Source organism: Furipterus horrens, unplaced genomic scaffold (assembly GCF_987537825.1).
Source record: "Furipterus horrens unplaced genomic scaffold, mFurHor1.1.pri manual_scaffold_6, whole genome shotgun sequence".
In the NCBI taxonomy this organism is placed as follows: domain Eukaryota; kingdom Metazoa; phylum Chordata; class Mammalia; order Chiroptera; family Furipteridae; genus Furipterus; species Furipterus horrens.
The window spans coordinates 102,531,717-102,538,823 of NW_028327176.1; positions in this window are offsets into that span (position 1 = coordinate 102,531,717).

Consider the following 7,107-nt stretch of genomic DNA (forward strand, 5'->3'; position numbering starts at 1 on the left):
AAATTTCAGACAGTTTTTTTTTTTCTGACAATAGGCCTTTCACCTCCCTTTTCCTAAAATGTTTATTTTAGAAAACTTGCATTCTCCCAGCCTAGCTAGTTTTACAAACCAAGGATGACTTTCTTTCTCAAAGACCTCAAGGAATAGATGATTGCCTCTTAGGTCTATGGTAGAAAAAAGTGGAAAAGTACAGAAACCTAGATTTTAAGATTTAAATGAAGATAAGTATGTTTTCAAGGAATATGCAAACAATGTGATGGGTGTATTTCACATAAAAGATAACGAAGACTTCTATATAACTTCACAGAATCTGCAGATGGGGGAGAAAGAACTCTCCTTGATTAAAGTCTAGTACAGTTGCCGTGTCAATTGGAGAAAAGATGGGAGGTTTTGTAACAGTAAGGTAATGAGGGGAAAAGTAATCAAATGAGAAATTATTCAAGGTAAAGGAAACTTTGCCCGGGATTTATGCAGCAGTAAGAGGTGTAATTTAGGCAACTTTGAAGTGATAATGCTTTCTTTTGATCTTCAAGTTGGAAACTATGTTCAATGGCAATCACAAGGTGAAATCACTTAGGATGAAGACCCAAGAACACTGTAATATCATCAAGCACAGATAACCAAATAAATTGAGGATGAAAAGTTCTTACTGAACATCTTGTAACATTTCAATCTGACCACATGGTTATTTCAAAATAAACAGTTCATTAAAATGCTGCACTCCCTTTGATCCAAATTTATGCTCCACTGATATTCTAAGTAGTGGTAGTCATTAGATTAGTGATACAATTTTATTACATAGTGTGAATAATAAATGTTATGTCTTTGTTGAGACAAAGAGAAAAAGAAAAAAGAAAGTCAAAGCAATAGGGTCACAAAAGCATGGAGAAAAATGGAAAATATGAACTTTGTGGTTATTAAACATTTCCTGACTTACAGATTCCATGAATATTTGTAATAGGAGTGAAAGCAATTTGGCTGTAGAATAAAGAGGCATGAAGTAGTGTTGGAACTTTTCTGTGCACAGCTAATATGTATCTGAGAATCTTCCTTGTTTCTCCAGTTACTGCAGCAACTTTTCTCAGCTTATGGTCACAAAAACATATGGGAGTGGAGTCATGCACCAGTGGAAGGCCTCAGAATGTTCAGGGTGGAAGCAAAAGAGCCACAGTATGGTCACCTTCTTTACCCTTTCCTTTTACTATGTCACTCAAGGTTAAGGAAATGGCCTCTTGGTACTTGTAAAAGGAAAATGCTCATTGAAGCCTTTTCTTTTTTTGTTCAATATAGACTGCTTTCAGGGGATTAATAAAAAGTCTTAGTGAAAATTATATATATATATATATATATATATATATATATATATATATATATTTAATTATGACACAGTTTTATGTTCACAATTCCACTGAAACACTGTGGTCCGTGGAAGACAAAAATGTTAATATATAATGCCTCTTTTATGCTAAAAAATTCTAAAATAAAAAGAAAAACAATTTATTGTGCATCACTATGCTGGGTATTATACCAAACACTTCCTTTGATCCAGTTCTCCTAATTACCTTGCTGATGGTTATTGCTATCCCTATTTAAAGAGAGGAGAAACTTAGATTCAGAAAAGATGTATTATTTACGTTATGCTAAATGCTATTGCAAAGCAACCCAGATATGAATAATGCCTTAAACTTGATAGAAATTTATTTTTGTCTCTCTAATGTCAAAATGAGTAACAGTGGTTTGTAGGGTTGTAATGTAAGCTCTGATTGTTAGCTTTTCTTTTTGTTGGGGCATCCACTTCAAAGATGGCCATCCTGAACAAACACATTGCCAGCCACACAGTACATGAAGAGCCAGGCTTCCCCCCACAATGAGCCTTTTTTGCTTTAGAGATTTTGGTTGATTTCAATAATTGACCACTTGTTTCTTTTTTCTCTTCCCACGTTTTATATTCCTACTTATGTTTTAAAGTTATCGATAAGGAGCGAGCCCATGAAACCCTAGGCCTCCTCCTTCAACCCCAATAAAAGGAGAACCCCAGACCTGTTCTCTCTTCTTTCCCTCCCTCTGTCCCTACCTCCCAACCTCTCAGTTTGTGTTCCTAGGTGTGCCCTGTAATTTCTGGATCCTGTAAGTAATAACTTTTTTTCCAATTTTTCTGATGGTTATTGCTAAAGGGTGTTTGCAATCATAAGAACCACAAGGGGTGGTTCAACCACAACACTGGTTATCAATAGGCTAAGACCAGCACACAAAACCAGGATTCCTCTTCCAAGAATTTATTCAGGGATCCAGGTCACTTTCCATCTTAGGATTCGGTCACCTTTAACATGTGGGTTTTAAGGAGACTGAGGACAGGACAAGAGAAAAAGAATCCATATAGCGGTATTTTATGAATCATACCTTAAAATGGCGCCTACTAATTCCTTTGACCAGAAATCAGTCATGTGGCTGCTCTTAATTCTAAGCTAGACTGAAAAAATGCATTTTAGTGTGCTGTCGTAAATAAGCGGAAATGGGTTTGGAAACAGCTAGTCAGTCTCAAGCACACTCAACTTTTCTAGTCAAAAAAAAAAAAATTAAATCTTTGTGCTGCATGTAGAACAACCTCTTTCCCTCCCCAAAGGAGACAGCTCAAAACCTCATTCCAAGAAAGTATCCAAGAGTCTGGGATCTTCTGGTGCAGTGCAGTCCTTTATCTCAGGTCTGGATAGTGCATATTAAAATATAAGTCACCCTTCAGAAGACAGGTATAAGAATAATCATAACAATATCATTTGTAGTAGCATATCACTTGAAATAAATTTCTTGGAAGAAAATAAATTGTGATATATTTAAAACAGTTAATTAACAATGAAAATGAATTAACTCCAGCTACCTTCAAAAATATAAATAAATTATACAAACCTAATATGTATGGCTTATATATAGTTCTAACATATTTGTGTAAAAATATGGACCAATTACATTTTATTAGCAGGTGGTATAAAAACTTTCTAGAAAAAATCACTCTGTTATATTGTGCACCTTTTTTGAAAAGTTTACTTTGTGAAGAAACTAATTCTCTAAGCATGAATGTCAATGGAGATGTCTACACCAAAAAGCAGAGAGAATGTGATGGTGTAGGGAGCTGAAGTGTCACTGAATTTACTATACCTAAGTAGTATTTAAATTCAAGTGGAGGTTTTGAAGTAACCAAAGAAGAAAGTCAGTTGTAAACCTCATTTAAAAGCAGAGGTGAAGATGAGAGCATGCAAAGGCAAAGAGAAGCATGAGATGGCAATTGTAGAAATCCTTATATATCACGAGAGGGGCTCTAGATCCTCACCAGACCGTAGTTAGGGGTTCGGGCTGAATTTGATCAGGTCATTCTGGGACAAGTGGATTCTACTGAACATATGGGTTATAATGACTGTTTGGCACTGAAGCTCACCCTAGATCTGAAGCAGTGGAATAATTGCATATAGAAACCTTTAAGGATGATATTGCTCATATTTTATAATGTGTCTAACACAGGCAATAAGCAGTCAGAGAGGATGGTATTACCTCTTCTGTTACTGATTCCTGGGAAAGGCTGGCTATCCCAGGTGAACGGTGACAGTGAAAACACGTGCAGAACAGTGGTTATTTGCCAACGAGTATAAAAACATTTCAACATTTGAACAATTATTATGATCAAATCCATGTCTGCTGATAGAATAAAAGCACTAACGACTTTGATGCTGCAAAAAGTTACAGATGAGATTCTGAAAATAAAGAAAGGAAGGAAATAGCTTTTATGCTCTCCCCTAACAGTAAGCCATATTCTTACTCCTTGCAATCAATTTACAATTATAACACCTGGGAACGGGTACAGTATCTTCCACCAAAGGAAGGAGAAGAATATGATATACAGAAGCATCCCAACCAGGAAAGAGTAAAAAGAGATAGGCCAATTCTCTCAGGCTCCAGAAAGATGTAAAAGAAAATTATACCTAAAAAAAGGGCAGTTAGCAGGGAGATCTCTATTGTATGAACTTCTCTTCAGAGCCTCCAACATGAGCAGAGAAAATGTGGGCCAGATGGACTGATGATCAGTCAGTAGCTCTTAAGGAAGAGATTCCACTAAGACAAGTGAGGGCTAAAAAATATTAATACTTTTCCTTCTACATTCTAAGTTCTTTTAGCTGGGCTTGTAATCAAATTTACAAAGACAGATTAACAGGAGAAAATCAAAGATTTACATGCATGTACACAGAAATTCACATAGGCATGAAAATTCCAAAGACCATGAGGCAACATTGAATATAAGATATTTTCGGTCAAAGAAGAAAGGAGAGTGGGGTATTAGATTTCAGAAGTAAGAATGAGCAACTTACAGGTAGTTGAGGAGGAGCAGAACATAACAGGGATATCCTTGCTAGGCTGCTCAGAAACAATGGGATACAGGAGGCATCTAGCTAATAAGCTTGCAGTCTCGCTAGCCAATGCTAGGGTGAATATCAAAATTGATTAAAATATATAATAGTTTGCATTTGAAGTGAAAAACTCTAGCTAAAGAGAATATCATTTTCTACTTAGGTCTTTGTAAAACTATTTCACACTGTATTTATTGTGTCATGGGAATCTATGATGCTTAAATTATTTATTTATATTTTATAGTTAACATTATTTTTCATTGAGTGTTTTAACCTATGTTCTTTACTATTTTCAATAAAAGCCATCAGACTGTGGCTTCACAAATTATCTCCTCTCTTTTATCTTTAATGTCAGTTTCTCTTTTAAGTGCACCGTATTTTCTTCAAAGTAAGAAAAAGAGAAAAACCTTTATTCAGTGACTATTAGAAGATTCTGTTCTAAGTAAATACAAATCCAAACCAAACTTTAAGTCACATAAACTGCTGATGTTAAGAAAGACTTGTTTATAAATTGTATGATAATTCAGAACACTTCATCAATATTCAAGACAAGGAAACCTCTGCTCCTAAAACTAGGAGAATTGAATCCTATCAATGATTACATGCAGCTATTTCTTATTTCCCATGTTTAAGAAACTGGACAGGAAGGCTTTACAAAATGTCTACTTCATCATTTAAAACTGGATATTTTAAGCTGGGAGACCTGAAAACATATTTTAAACAAAGTATATGATGCTCCTATGAAGAGATTAGAAAAAAAGGAGCAAGATTTCTTGGATTGCTTGTCCAGAGTCAAACATAGATGGAATAAGTAAAGCCTTCTCTCAATTTTTTGAATCAAAGAAATCTATTCAATGACAAATAAGCTATTTTCTTTTAATAATAGTGGTATTGTGTTAAGAATGGCTTATGAACTAAAAAAAATCTGCTCAAGACAATTTTAAATATCTAGAGACATACAATTTTGACATTAAATGAGAGCAAATCTTTGTTTGCCCTTCATTTGTTAGAAAGGTCAAATGTCTCAGAGCATTTAATTTAGAAAGAAAAATATGCACAAAACACAACACTATTTCACCAGTAGAAATGACTATGGAGTCTTCTATCAACTTCAGGAATTAGTTTCAAAGTGTTGTCTGATTTTATTCTGTCTGCAACCAGCATGGAGCAGACCACCTGCTGTGAAATAAGGGTGTAGCGACCAACAGTTATTATAGCAGTAGCCATAAGTTTATTGCTTATTGGTAATAAACTTAAATCTTAGTAATTTTGAATTACTGAGTTAGCTTAGATTTATGGAGATGCACAATCATTTAGAACGGCTTCATTTCAGAAGGGTATATTATCTAAACCAATTTGCTTATAGTGATGCAATTGCAATACTATAGTTACGGTTGTATCAGCATTTCCATTACCAAGTCCTATTTTCAGGGCTTTATAATTTGACCATAAAAATTCTTTCCTTGTTGATACTTGGCAAACAAGGTCTGAGGACTCAGAAAATTTTTTTCTCTTAAATGAAGTAAAAAACACACATACACATGTTTGATCTACTCAGCTATTTTAGGCTTTAACTCTGCAAACAACAACAATTCGCCAACTATATCCAGACAGATAGAAAAAAGTGGAGAAAAGAGCAGTTACCCCAATGCCACGGTGATAGATATGGTCATTTTATATCAGTTACACTTTAACTTCCTGTGTGGGTTTCAAGAAGAGCAATGGTTTGAAAGAAGGTTTGAAAATGCCGGTGAAAAATTCACCAGTTCTAACAGCAAACCAATGATTGGGGCAAGTTCCCCATCAGTGAGGTGGAGAGAATTCTACTTCCCACATAAGGATGTGAGAATCAAGTAAGTAGAAACAAAATCTTTATAATTTAAAAAATCTAACCCAGTGTTAGTTTTTTGGCTCACAATAACTTCTTCTTATAAGCTTACATATTTTATTGTCCACAATACTTATTTAGATTTATTATACATGCATAACTCTCCCCAAATACAAACTTCTGAAGTAGAGTGCTTCTGGCCTTGTCTACCATGTGGCACATAAAAATGCTTGTTAAATTGGTTTTATATTTTCCTTTCAGAGCAGAAAGCGGTGGCCCTACTTTAATTTGCATGGAGTCCGCACTTCTAGTTGGCATTAGTCCACTCTAAAACCATGATGGTCGCCCTCTAGTGGTCAGCAAAGAATATGCACATGACGTACCCAGAAAAGGCCAGAATCTGTCATTATACGACAGATCCATGGGAATTTACTGTGTAAAATTTATAGAGCATATAAAACAAATAGTAGGTCTTAAAAAATTTAAAGTATTTAACATAAAAGAGAAGGACATTCCTCAGTGTTGTACTACAGCACGTAATGAAGAAAACAGGCTACTTCAACAGACCACTTAAATTCAATCCTAGCTCAGCTACTTACTTTACTATACCTAGTAACTCTGGGGCCCAATTTCCCACCAGTGAAATTAGGGATAACGATAACATTTGCATTTGAGGGTCACTGTAATAACATGGGATAATACAAGACAATCTTGGCTCATATTAAGTATAATATTCTTTCTGTTGTCCCATTCTGAGCATAATATTCTTTCCAAAATTGTCATCAATGAAGAGTATATGCTTTAAAGTGCTTTTTCTTAAATACTTTGTTTCAATAAGCGTAAAGAAATCTGAAATTGAAGAAAAAGTTGTATGTTGCTTGTACT